Consider the following 14,952-nt stretch of genomic DNA (forward strand, 5'->3'; position numbering starts at 1 on the left):
AAGAACATCAATACTTTTATGTAAGTTTTTATTATTCTGATTTTATTGGGTTTTATATTTCAATTGTTTTACTTCTAATCAATTGTATGGAGTGATTCTTGGATATCTCTTGTGATTCAAGGATACATTTGATGATTTGAGATAATTTCATATGATTGATTGCTTGGATTTTAACTCATAAAAATTGGATATCCCTTGTGATTTGTTCTACGGATACATCTGGTGTTTCAATTGAATTTGGATTCCTTTTGTGATTTGGTCAATGAATGGATACATGGGATGGTTTGATTAATTCTTTGAAGCATAGTAAAACATATCTATGATTTAATTTGTGAGAACTTCGGATTAATATTGATGAACATAAAGTATGTTGTTATGATTTAGTGAGTGTGAATTCCCAAACCTTAGTACCTTTATCCTTAGATTTACTTATTTTATTTAGTTTATGTTTATCCTTTAATTTTCAAAACTCAAAAATCAAAACCCTTTTGGAACTAGATTAGGATTTAATTAGTTTAGATATAAATTGCTCTTTCAAAAATACAATTCTCTGTGGGATCGACCTCGCACTTGCAATCCATTAAACTACAATTGATTCGTACACTTGCGAGTTAAAAAAATTTGCACAACACATCCCCCAGCTCATTTGGGATCAGATGCACAAGTTTTGGGACGGGGCGATTGTGAGGCGCACCCAGGGCTCGTCTTCATGGGGGCTTCCATTCCCTTTTCTCCTCACCCATATCCTTCAAACCTGCAGCATTGAGGGTACACCAGCTGATGGGCCGATCTCTGCACACCCTCAGTTTGGCCTGATCCAGTGGAACCAGAGTTATTCCCACATGCCGAGATGACATCGGGAGCCCGCAGCAACTGAGGTCGTTAGGGAAGCTGATGGGCCTGTATACAATGAGCCACATGCAGATGAGCCGGTCGATAGAGCAGGAGCGGCACCGACCGTTACTATCACCATGTCACAGTATGAGTCGCTCTAGAAAGAACTGCAAGAGCTCCAATCTGAGCTTGCTACCCAAAGGGCGGAGGACAAGAGCCGGGCAGATGAATGGTTTGAAGCTCAGCAAGAACTGTTGCGTGACATCTTAGCACGGTTGCCACCTGCCCCAGGGGCATCTTCTTCTGCGCCACAGTGACAGGTTAGGTGCCTTTATCCCTTGCACTATTTTATTGTTGTTTTTCACACACTAAGGACATTGTGCATTTTAAGTTGGGGGGTGTGAGCCTACATGTTAGTTCTGAGCGTGCAATTGATTTTCCTGTTGTGATTTGAAATTCATTGACGGGCTTAATATGACAAGCACATGATCACTTGCTTAAGGAATTAAAATTGTGTTACTTTCATTGGCAGCATGAAATATTACTTGTTTCAATTTGATTTTCACATGCACACCAGTATGTAGTCTGTGGGGCATAAAATCTAGAATCAATAATGTCTGGTTTCAATATTTGGAATAAATTGGGTAACTTATTGGGAAAATGACCTTGGCATAATTTCAATTCAAAAAAAAAAAAAATCATTTTAAACTTTCCACCAAGTAACCGGACCTCTTGCCTCATAAAGCAGTGAGTGTTCGCGTCCTTAGGGGTGTAGCCTTTTTGACCCGAGTTAGTAAGTCCTTAGGGGTGTCTTTACACCTAATGCCCTAAAACCATCTGGTTTGGGAGTCATTGGCCTAACACTCGATAAATGGGTCAATCAGAAAGCTTAAGGGAGCTAAGTGAGCTTAGAAAAAAAAAAAAAAAGAAAAAAAGAGGAAATTGTTGCCTTGGTTGTTTTATCCGATGGGGAGTCTAATGAATTTTGAGTGTTGATCCATGCATGATTGAGATAGTTTTGAAATCCCATGACTATGTGTTGAGTTCACATACACTAATTGAATTTTGTAATATCTCATAATTGCCATGATTGAAGCTAAGTTGTAATTTCCTGAAATTGTGAAGATGGTGTTTGTTTTATTAAGCCTGTTAATGACTGAGAACCATGATGGTCATGAGATTGCATTCTTAGGAATTACATGGTTAGAAAATGTTTGTGGGTATCATTCTTGGAAAACTCTCACGAGACTTCACTCGTCCTCTAGGGAATTCCTAGGGGTTTAAAAGGCTTGTTGCATATGCTAAATGCAACCGTACATCCCACGAAAGCTGGATTTATCTTTTTGTTTTCAGTCTATTTTCTGTTTTGTATTGCTAAGGGACTAGCAATATGTAAGTTGGGGGGTGTGATAAGCGCCGAATGTTGCACATTCAAGCCCCTTAATTTACATATGTTAATTCCTTAGCATTGTTATTTGTTTAATTTTGTGTTGTTTTTATGTTTCAGGTCTCATTTGACAAACCATTGGAAATTGGGCTTAAAAGACAACAATTGGAGCATTCTGGATCTAGGATCGATCGCAGCACCCCTGGGATCGAGCGCACTTGCGCTCGAGCATCTGCGGCCAAGGATCGAGCGCATGCCTGCGCTCGCGTACATATCAGCTAGGCTCGAGCGCACTACGCTCGAGCGTATATAATCTCGGCTCAAGCGCACACGGGCGTACAGTGCACGGCAAGAATCCTTTTCTAGCTTGGGCTTGGATTTCAGTCTCCCAATTGGACTGGGAGACTGACTTCCGATTTTCTGAGGATTTCTAGGGTTTTAGGGTTTTCCAAATCCCTATAAATAGGGCTCTAAACATTGTAAACACACACCGTCTCTTAGAGCAAAAATTTCAGTAAATTGTCTGTGGAGCCTAGAAGATCATGAGCAGCTAAACCCAATTGTGGGGTATTGATGTAGCCCTTTCCAAGCACTATGGTTTGATTGTATTTAATTTCTAGTTTTTCTATTTATGCATGTTGATTGTATAACTATAAGGATTGTTACAATTGATTTCTGCTCTTCATATTAAATGCAATTGTTCTTTAATTCCAATTCAATATTAGTAAAATTATTATCTTGTCTTCGAAATTATTTTAATATTATTGAGCTCAAATCATTCTTATTTTCTGTGATTATAAGAATGATGGTTATACAATGGTTCTTAATTGGCATGTAATCAATAGGGTTAGATAGACCATACCTAGGAAAGACGGATCGTACTACACCCTAGTTTAGTATAATTTAGGTAGACGATTCGTGTCAACCAAAGATGGGTTATGCTATTCCGTTGATTGCATGAATTTATTTTCATATGTTTCCTTGCTTAATTTATAACATGCATATAAATAATTGCTAGAATTAAATATGGTTAACCATTGGTGTGCGGATCGTGGCGAAATCAATACCCTACTCTCTCTCTTACATACTTACTTCCTTTATTTTCCGTTTATTTTATGCACTTTAAATTCACACAAACAAATCACTCTCTTTTAATTAAGTTAACTTTGATCTTTTAATTTTGATAATTAAACCCCTGCAGTCCTTGAGGTTCGACACCCTCAATATAGCCCTATCCTACAGGATTCGTACTATTGCGAGTGGTAATTTTTATTATTTATATTTTTGGACACAAAAATACCACATCAGGGGCTCTTGTAAACTTTGAGAAAAAGTTATCTTTCGTCAGTGAAGATCGGGGGGCAAAAGAACTCGAATCACTTCGTGGCACCCCCTACATGATTGCCTCGAAGTTTTGCACAAGCCCATAAATTTTTGGGCCAAACAATTTTGCTTCGCATCTGACCATTTTGTTCGGCCTAGGGCTTCGACCCTAGTTGTGAAAGTACAACCTCATCCGATTTGCCTGAAATTTTACAAGCGTGTTCAGTGCAGCAATCATGTCGGCGGGTTGCACGAAGAAATTCGAGTCGTTCTGGCCTAGATCGGGGCTCTTGTAAACTTTCTTAAAAAGTTATCGTTTGTCAGAGAAGATCTGGGGCCAAATGAACTCGAATCACTTTGTGGCAACCGCCGACATGAATGCCTCGAAGTTCTGCACAAGCTCGCAAATTTTTTTGCCAAACAATTTCGATTCGCATTTGACCATTTTCTTCGGCCTAAGGCTTCGGTCCAAGTTGTAAAAGTATAACCTCGTCCGATTTGCCCGAAATTTTACAAGCGTGTTCAGTGCTTCATGGCAATCATGTCGGCGGGTGGCACGAAGAAAATCGACTTGTTCTGGCCAGGATCGAGGCTCTTGTAAACTTTCAGAAAACGTTATCGTTCGTCAGTGAAAATCGGGGGGCAAACGAACTCAAATCACTTTGTGGCAACCGCCGACATGATTGCCTCTAAGTTCTGCACAAGCTCAGAAATTTTCATGCCAAACAATTTCGCTCCGCATTTGACCATTTTGTTCAGCCTAGGGCTTCGGTTCTAGCTGTAAAAGTACAACCTCGTCCGATTTGCCTAAAATTTTACGAGCGTGTTCAATGTTTTGAAGCGATCATGTCGGCGGGTGGCACGAAGAAATTCGTGTCGTTCCGGCCGGGATCGGGGCACTTGTAAATTTTTTAAAAAAGCTATCGTTTGTTAGTGAAGATGGGGGGGAGGGGGGGGCAAACGAACTCGAATCACTTTGTGGCAACCGCTACCTTAATTGCCTCGAAGTTCTACACATGCTCGTAAATTTTTGAGCCAAACATTTTCGCTTCGCATTTGACCATTTTGTTCGGCCTAGGGCTTCGGTCCTAGTTGTGAAAGTACAACCTTGTCCGATTTGCCCGAAATTTTACGAGCGTGTTCAGTGCTTTGAAGCGATCATGTCTGCGGGTGGGACGAACAAATTTGAGTCGTTCCGGCCGGGATCCGGGCTCTTGTAAACTTTCAGAAAAAGTTATAATTCGGCAGTGAAGATCGGAGGGCAAATGAACTCGAATCACTTCGGGGCACCCACCCACATGATTGCCTCAAAGTTCTGCACAAGCCCTTAAATTTTTGGGCCAAACAATTTCTTTTCGCATCTAACCATTTTGTTCGGCCTAGGGCTTCGGTCCTTGTTTTGAAAGTTCAACATCATCGGGTTTTTCTGAAATTTTACGAGCGTGTGCAGTTCTTCGAGGCAATCATGTCAACGGGTGGCACGAAGAAATTTGAGTCGTTCCAGCTTGGATCGGGGCTATCGTAAACTTTAAGAAAAAGTTATCGTTCGTTAGTGAAGATGGGGCAAACGAACTCTGATCACTTCGTGGCCCCCGCCGACATGATTGCCTCAAAGTTCTGCACAAGCTCATAAATTTTCGGGCCAAACAATTTCGCTTCGCATCTGACTATTTTGTTCTGCCTAGGGCTTCGGTCCAAGTTGTGAAAGTACAACCTCGTCCGATTTGCCTAAAATTTTATGAGTGTGTTCAGTGCTTCGAAGCGATCTTGTCTGCGGGTGGCACGAAAAAAATTCGAGTCGTTCCGGCCGGGATCGGGGCTCTTGTAAACTTTCAGAAAAAGTTATCGTTCGTCAGTGAAGATCGGGGGGCAAACGAACTCGAATCACTTCGTGGCACCCGCCGACATGGTTTCCTCAAAGTTCTGCACAAGCCCGAAAATTTTCGGTCCAAACAATTTTGCTTCGCATTAGACCATTTTGTTAGGCCTAGGGCTTCAGTCCTAGTAGAGAAAGTACAACATCCTCCGGTTTTTCTGAAATTTTATGAGCGTGTTAAGTTTTCAAGGCAATCACGTCGACGTGTGCCACGAATAAATTCGAGTCATTCCAGCGGGATCGGGGCTCTCGTAAACATTCAGAAGAAGTTATCATTCGTCAGTGAAGATCTAGGGTTCAAACGAACTCGAATGACTTCGTGGCAACTGCCGACATGATTGCCTCTAAGTTCTGCACAAGCTCGTAAATTTTTAGGCCAAACAATTTCGCTTCGCATTTGACCATTTTGTTCGGCCTAGGGCTTCAGATCTACTTGTAAAAGTACAACCTCGTCCGATTTGCCCGAAATTTTTCGAGCATGTTCAATGTTTCGAGGCTATCATGTCGGCGGGTGGCATGAAGAAATTCGTGTCGTTCCGGTCGGGATCGGGGGCAGTTGTAAATTTTTTAGAAAAGTTATCGTTCGTTAGTGAAGATGGAGGGGAGGGGGGGCAAACGAACTCAAATCACTTCGTGGCAACCGCTGCCTTGATTGCCTCGAAGTTCTGCACAAGCTCGTAAATTTTTGGGCCAAACAATTTCGCTTCGCATTTGACCATTTGGTTCGGCCTAGGGCTTCGGTCCTAGTTGTACAAGTACAACCCCGTCCGATTTGCCCAAAATTTTATGAGCGTGTTCAGTGCTTCGAGGCGATCATGTCGGCGGGTGGCACAAAGAAATTCAAGTGGTTAACCCGGGATTGGGGCTCTTGTAAACTTTCAGAAAAAGTGAAAATTCGTCAGTGAAGATCGGGGGGCAAATGAACTTGAATCACTTCGTGGCACCCACCGACATGATTGCCTCAAAGTTCTGCACAAGCAGGAAAATTTTCGGTCCAAACAATTTTCCTTCGCATTTGACCATTTTGTTCGGCCTAGGGCTTCAGTCCTAGTAGTGAAAGTACAACATCCTCCGGTTTTTCTGAAACTTTACGAGTGTTTTAAGTTTTCGAGGCAATCATGTCGACGGGTGCCACGAATAAATTCGAGTCGTTCCAGCAGGATCGAGGCTCTCGTAAACATTCAGAAGAAGTTATCGTTCGTTAGTTAAGAGGGGGGGGGGGGGCAAATAAACTCTAATAACTTCGTGGCACCCTCCAACATGATTGCCTCAAAGTTCTGCACAAGCTCGTAAATTTTCAGGCCAAACAATTTCACCTCGCATCTGACTATTTTGTTTTGCCTAGGGCTTCGGTCCAAAATTTTACGTGTGTTCAGTGCTTCGAAACGATCATGTCCGCGGGTGGCACGAAAAAAATTCGAGTCGTTCCGGCCGGAATCGGGGCTCTTGTAAACTTTTAAAAAAATTTATCGTTCGTCATGTGAAGATCTAGGGTTCAAACGAACTCGAATCACTTCGTGGCAACTGCCGACATGATTGCCTCTAAGTTCTGCACAAGCTCGTAAATTTTTAGGCCAAACAATTTCGCTTCGCATTTGACCATTTTGTTCGGCCTAGGGCTTCGGATCTACTTGTAAAAGTACAACCTCGTCTGATTTGCCCAAAATTTTACGAGCGTGTTCAGTGTTTCGAGGCGATCATGTCGGCGGGTGGCACGAAGGAATTCATGTCATTCCGGCCGGGATCGGGGCACTTGTAAGTTTTTTAAAAAAGTTATCGTTCGTTACTAAAGATGGAGGGGCAAACGAACTCGAATCACTTCGTGGCAACCGCTGCCTTGATTGCCTCGAAGTTTTGCACAAGTCCATAAATTTTCGCGCAAAACAATTTCGCTTCGCATCTAACCATTTTGTTCGGTCCAAGTGGTGAAAGTACAACATCATCGGGTTTTTCCGAAATTTTACGAGCGTGTTAACTTCTTCGAGGCAATCATGTCGGCGGTAGGCACGCAGAAATTTTCAGGGCAAACAATTTCGCTTCGAATCTTACCATTTTGTTCGGCCCAGGTCTCGGTCCTTGTTGTGAAAGTACCACCTCGTCCGATTTGCCTGAAATTTTACGAGGGTGTTCAATGCTTTGAGGCGATCATGTCGGTGGTAGGCACGAAGAAATTTGAGTCGTTCCGGCTGGGATTAGGGCTCTTGTAAACTTTTAGAAAAAGTTATCATTCGTCAGTGAAGATCAGGGGGCAAACGAACTCGAATCACATCGTGCCAACCACTGACACGATTGCCTCGAAGTTTTGCACAAGCTCGTAAATTTTCGGACCAAAATATTTTACTTCGCATCTGACCATTTTGTTCAGCCTCGGGTTTTGGTCCTAGTTGTAAAAGTACAACCTCGTCCGATTTGCACAAAATTTTACGAGCATCTACAGTGCTTCAAGGTGATCATGTCGGCTGGATACATGAAGAAATTCGAGTCGTTACGGCCGGGATCTGGGCTCTTGTAATCTTTCTGAAAAAGTTAACGTTCGTCAGTGAAGATCGGGGGGCAAACGAACTTGAATCACTTTGTTGCACCCGGCGACATGACTGCCACGAAGTTCTGCACAAGCTCGTAAATTTTTAGGCCAAACAATTTCACTTCGAATCTTACCATTTTGTTTGGCCTAGGGCTTTGGTCCTAGTTGTGAAAGTAGCAACTTGTCCGATTTGCCCGAAATTTTACGAGCAAGTTCAATGCTTCGAGCGATCATGTCGGCGGCAGGCACGAAGAAATTTGAGTCGAGCCGGCTGGGATCGGGGATCTTGTAAACTTTTACAAAAAGTTATCATTCATCAGTGAAGATCGGGGGGCAAACGAACTCGAATCACTTCGTGGCAACCGCCGACATGATTGCCTCGAAGTTTTGCACAAGTTCGTAAATTTTCGGGCCAAACAATTTTGCTTCGCATTTGACCGTTTTGTTCAGCCTTGGGCTTCGGTCCAAGTTGTACAAGTACAACCTCGTCCGATTTGCCAAAAATTTTATGAGCGAGTTTAGTTCTTCGAGGCGATCATGTCGGCGGGTGGCACGAAGAAATCCGAGTGATTAACCCCAGATCGGGGCTGTTGTAAACTTTTAGAAAAAGTTATCGTTCGTCAGTGAAGATCGGGGGGCAAACGAACTAGATTCACTTCGTGGCACCCACCGACATGATTGCCTCAAAGTTCTGCACAATCTCGTAAATTTTTGGGCCAAACAATTTCGCTTCGCATCTGACCATTTTGTTCGGCCTAGGGCTTCGGTCCTTGTAGTGAAAGCACAACTTCATCGGGTTTTTCTGAAATTTTACGAGCGTGTTCAGTTCTTCGAGGCAATCATGTCGACGGGTGCCACGAATAAATTCGAGTCGTTCCAGCGGGATTGGGGCTGTCGTAAACTTTCAGAAAAAGTTATCGTTTGTCAATGAAGATCGGAGGGCAAACAAGCTCGAATCACTTCGAGGCACCCGCCGACAAGATTTCCTCAAAGTTCTGCACAAGCCCGTAAATTTTTGCGCAAAACAATTTTGTTTCGCACCTGACCATTTTGTTTGGCCTAGGGCTTCGGCCCTAGTGGTGAAAGTACAACATCATCGGGGTTTTTTGAAAGTTTACGAGCGTGTTAAGTTCTTCGAGGCAATCATGTCGGCGGCAGGCACGAAGAAATTTTCAGGCCAAACAATTTCGCTTCGAATCTTACCATTTTGTTCGGCTTAGGTCTTCTGTCCTAGTTGTGAAAGTACCACGTCGTCCAATTTGCCTGAAATTTTACGAGCGTGTTCAATGCTTCGAGGCGATCATGTCGGCGGCAGGCCCGAAGAAATTCGAGTCGTGCCAGCTGGGATCGGGGCCCTTGTAAACTTTTAGAAAAAGTTATCGTTCATCAGTGAAGATCGGGGGGCAAACGAACTCAAATCACTTCGTGGCAACCACCGACATGATTTCCTCGAAGTTCTGCACAAGCTCGTAAATTTTCGGGCCAAACAATTTCGCTTCACATCTGACCATTTTGTTCATCCTCGGGCTTCGGTCCTAGTTGTGAAAGTACAACCTCGTCCGATTTGCCCGAAATTTTACGAGCATGTTCAGTGCTTCGAGGTGATCATGTCGGCTGGATACACGAAGAAATTCGAGTCGTTACGGCCAGGATCGGGGCTCTTGTAATCTTTCAGAAAAAATAACGTTCGTCAGTGAAGATCGGGGGGCAAACGAACTTGAATCACTTTGTTGCACCTGCCAACATGATTGCCACGAAGTTCTGTACAAGTTCGTAAATTTTCAGGCCAAACAATTTCGCTTCGAATCTTACCATTTTGTCCGGCCTAGGGCTTCGGTTCTTGTTGTGAAAGTAGCACCTCGTCCGATTTGCCCGAAATTTTATGAGCGTGTTCAATGCTTCGAGGCGATCATGTCGACGGCAGGCTTGAAGAAATTCGAGTCGTGCCGGCTGGGATCGAGGCTCTTGTAAACTTTTAGAAAAAGTTATCGTTCGTCAATGAAGATCGGGGGGCAAACAAACTCGAATCACTTCGTGGCAACCACCGACATGATTGTCTCGAAGTTCTGCACAAGCTCGTAAATTTTCGGGCCAAACTATTTCGCTTCACATCTGACCATTTTGTTCAGCCTCGGGCTTCGGTCATAGATATGAAAGTCCAACCTTGTCCGATTTGCCCGAAATTTTTTGAGCATGTTTAGTGCTTCGAGGTGATCATGTCGGCTGGATACACGAAGAAATTCGAGTCATTACGGCCGGGATCGGGGTGCTTGTAAACTTTCAATAAAAGTTAATGTTCGTCAGTGAAGATCGGGGGGCAACCAAACTCGAATCACTTTGTGGCACCCGCCGACATGATTGCCTCGAAGTTCTGCACAAACTAGTAAATTTTCAAGCCAAACAATTTCGCTTCGAATCTTACCATTTTGTTCGGCCTAGGGATCGGTCCTAGTTGTGATAGTAGCACCTCGTACGATTTGCCTGAAATTTTACGAATGTGTTTAATTCTTCGAGGCGATCATGTCGGCGGCAGGCATGAAGAAATTCGAGTCGTTTCGGTCGGAATCGAGGCTCTTGTAAACTTTGAGAAAAGGTTATTGTTCGTCAGTGAAGATCGAGGGGTAAACGAACTCAAATCACTTCGTACTAACCGCTGACATGATTGCCTCGAAGTTCTGCCCAAGCTCGTAAATTTTTAGGCCAAACAATTTCGCTTCACATCTGACCATTTTGTTCAGCCTCGGGCTTCGGTCCTAGTTGTGAAAGTACAACCTCGTCCAATTTGCCTGAAATTTTTTTAGCGTGTTCAGTGCTTCAAGGCGATCTTGTCGGCGGGTGGCACGAAGAAATTCAAGTCGTTCTGGCCGGTATCGGGCCTCTTGTAAACTTCTAGAAAAAGTTATCGTTCGTCAATGAAAATCGGGGGGAAAACGAAATCGAATCACTTCGTGGCACCCGCTGACATGATTGCCTCGAAGTTCTGCACAAGCTCGTAAATTTTTGGGCCCAAAAATTTTGCTTTGTATTTGACCATTTTGTTCGGCCTAAGGCGTCGGTCTTAGTTTAGAAAGTACAAACTCGTTCGATTTTCCCAAAATGTTACGACACGTTGAGTGCTTCGAGGCAATCATGTCAGCAGGTGGCACAAAGAAATTTGAGTCGTTCCAGCCGGGATCCGGGCCATTGTAAACTTTTAGAAAAAGCTATCGTTCGTCAGTGAAAATCGAGTTGCAAACGAACTCGAATCACTTCGTGGCAACCGCCGGCATGATTGCCTCGAAGTTCTGCACAAACTCATAAAGTTTCGGGACAAACAATTTCGCTTCACATTTGACCATTTCATAAGGACTAATGCTTCGGTCCTAGTTGTTGAAGTACAACATCGTCCGATTTGCCCAACATTTTACGAGCGTGTTAAGTACTTCGAGGTGATCATGTCGGAGGGTGGCACGAAGAAATTCGAGCGATTAACCCGGGATCGGGGCTCTTGTTACCTTTCAAAAAAAGTTATCGTTCGCTAGTGAAGATCGGGGGGCAAACGAACTCGAATTACTTCGTGGCACCCGCCGACATGATTTCCTTGAAGATTTGCACAAGCTCGTAAATTTTCAGGCCAAACAATTTCGCTTTGAATCTTACCATTTTGTTCCGCCTAGGGCTTCGGCCCTAGTTGTGAAAGTACCACCTCGTCCGATTTGCCCGAAATTTGACGAGCGTGTTCAATGCTTCGAGGCGATCATATCGGCGGCAGGCACGAAGAAATTCGAGACGTTCTTGCCGGGATCGGGGCTCTTGTAAACTTTTAGAAAAAGTTATCGTTCGTCAGTGAAGATCAGGGGGCAAATGAACTCGAATCACTTCGTGGCAACCACCAACATGATTGCCACGAAGTTCTGCACTAGCTCGTAAATTTCTGGGCCAAACAATTTCGCTTCGCATCTTTCCATTTTGCTCGGCCTAGGGCTTCGGTCCTAGTTGTGAAAGTACAACCTCATTTGATTTGCCCAAAATTTTACGAGCCTGTTTAGTGCTTCGAGGTGAACATGTCAGCGTGAGGCACGAAGAAATTCGAGTCGTTCCGGCCGGAATCGGGGCCCATGTAAACTTTTAGAAAAAGTTATCATTCGTCAGTGAAGATCGGGGGGCAAATGAACTCGAATCACTTCGTGGCAACCACCAACCTGATTGCCTCGAAGTTCTGCACAAGCTCGTAAATTTTCGGGTCAATCAATTTCGCTTCGCATCTAACCATTTTGTTCAGCCTCGGGCTTTGGTCCTAGTTGTGAAAGTACTACCTTGTCCGATTTGCCCAAAATTTTACGAGCGTATTAAGTGCTTCGAGGTGATCATGTCACGTGTGGCACGAAGAAATTCGAGTCGTTCCGGCCAGTATTGGGGCTCTTGTTACTTTCAGAAAAAGTTATAGTTCGTCAGTGAAGATCGGGGGGCAAACGAACTTGAAGTACTTCGTGGCTCCCGCCGACATCATTGCCTCGAAGTTCTGTACATTCTCGTAAATTTTCAGGCCAAACAATTTCGCTTCGCATCTTTCCATTTTGTTCAGCTTAGGGCTTCGGTCCTAGTTGTGAAAGTACAACCTTGTTCGATTTGCCTAAAATTTTACGAGCGTGTTCAGTGCTTCAAGGCGAACATGTCAGCGGGAGGCACGAAGAAATTCGAGTCGTTCCGGCCGGAATCGGGGCCCATGTAAACTTTTAGAAAAAGTTATCATTCGTCAGTGAAAATCGAGTTGCAAACGAACTCGAATCACTTCGTGGCAACCGCTGACATGATTGCCTCGAAGTTCTGCACAAGCTCGTAAATTTTCGGGCCAAACAATTTCGCTTCGCATCTAACCATTTTGTTCAGCCTCAGGCTTCGGTCCTAGTTGTGAAAGTACAACCTCGTCCGATTTGCCCCAAATTTTTTGAGCGTGTTCAGCGCTTCGAGGCGATCTTATTGGTGGGTGGCACGAAAAAATTCGAGTCGTTCCAGCCGGTATCGGAGCTCTTGTAAACTTTCAGAAAAAGTTATCGTTCGTCAATGAAGATCAGGGAGCAAATGAACTTGAATCACTTCGTGGCACCCACCAACATGATTGCCTTGAAGTTCTGCACAAGCTCGTAAATTCTTCAGCCAAACAATTTCGCTTCGCATTTGTCCATTTTCTTTTCGGACCAGTGCTTCGGTCCTAGTTGTGAAAGTACAACATCGTCCGACTTGCCCAAAATTTTACGAACATGTTAAGTGCTTCGAGGTGATCATGTCCACGGGTGGCACGAAGAAATTTGAGTGATTAACCCGAGATCGGGGCTCTTGTAACCTTTCAGAAAAAGTTATCATTCGCCAGTGAAGATCGGGGGCCAAACGAACTCGAATCACTTCGTGGCACCCACCGACATCATTTCCTTGAAGTTCTGCACATGCTCGTAAATTCTCAGGCCAAACAATTTCGCTTCGAATCTTACCATTTTGTTCGGCCTAGGGCTTGGGTCCTAGTTATCAAAGTACGACCTCGTCCGATTTGCCCGAAATTTTACAAGCGTGTTCAATTCTTTAAGTCGATCTAGTCGGCGGCAGGCACGAAGAAATTCGAGACGTTCGGGCCGAGATCAAGGCTCTTGTAAACTTTCAGAAAATGTTATCGTTTGCCAGTGAAGATCGGGGGGCAAACGAACTCGAATCACTTCATGGCACCCGCCGACATGATTTCCTTGAAGTTCTGCACAAGCTCGTAAATTCTCAGGCCAAACATTTTCACTTTGAATCTGACCATTTTGTTTGGCCTGGGGCTCCAGTCCTAGTTGTGAAAGTACCACCTCGTCCGATTTGCCCGAAATTTTACGAGCGTGTTCAATGCTTCGAGGCGATCATGTCGGCAGTAGGCAGGAAGAAATTCGAGATGTTCCGGCCGAGATCGGGGCTCTTGTAACCTTTTAGAAAAAGTTATTGTTCGTCAGTGAAGATCGAAGGGCAAACAAACTCTAATCACTTCGTGGCACCCACCGACATGATTGCCTCGAAGTTCTGCAGAAGCTCGTAAATTTTCGGGCGAAACAATTTCGCTTCGCATTTGACCATTTTGTTCGGACTAGGGCTCTTCGGTCCAACTTGTGAAAGTACAACATCGTTCGATTTGCCCAAAATTTTACGAGCGTGTTAAGTGCTTCGAGGCGATCATGTCAGCGGGTGGCACGAAGAAATTCGAGTCATTAACCCGGGATCGGGGCTCTTGAAACCTTTCAGGAAAAGTTATCGTTCGCCAGTGAAGATCGGGGGGCAAACGAACTCGAATCACTTCATTGCACCCGCCGACATGATTTCCTCGAAGTTCTGCACAAGTTCGTAAATTTTCAGGCCAAAAAATTTCGCTTCGAACCTAACCATTTTGTTCGACCTAGGGCATCGGTCCTAGTTGTGAAAGTACCACCTCGTCCGATTTGCCCTAAATTTTACGAGCGTGTTCAATGCTTCGGGGCGATCATGTCGGCGGCAGGCATGAAGAAATTCAAGCCGTTCCGGCCGGGATCAGGGCGCTTGTAATCTTTTAAAAAAAGTTATCGTTCGTCAATGAAGATCGTGGGGCAAACGAACTCTTATCACTTTGTGGCACCCGCCGACATGATTGCCTTGATGTTCTACACAATTGTTTAAATTTTCAGGCCAAACAATTTCGCTTCGCATCTGACCATTTTGTTCGGCCATAGGCTTCGATCCTAGTTGTGAATGTGCAACCTCGTCCTATTTGCCCAAAATTTTACGAGAGCGTTCAGTGCTTCGAGACGATCATGTCGGCGGGTGGCACGAAGAAATTTGAGTCGTTCCGGCCGAGATCGGGGCTCTTGTAAACTTTCAGAAAAAGTTATCGTTCGTTAGTCAAGATCGGGGGGCAAATAAACTCGAATCACTTCGTGGCAACCGCCGACATGATTGCCTCGAAGTTCTGCACAATCACTTAAATTTTTGGGCCAAACAATTTTGCTTCGCATCTAACCATTTTGTTCGACC

The sequence above is a fragment of the Corylus avellana genome, chromosome ca2 (genome assembly GCF_901000735.1).
Source record: "Corylus avellana chromosome ca2, CavTom2PMs-1.0".
Classification (NCBI taxonomy): domain Eukaryota; kingdom Viridiplantae; phylum Streptophyta; class Magnoliopsida; order Fagales; family Betulaceae; genus Corylus; species Corylus avellana.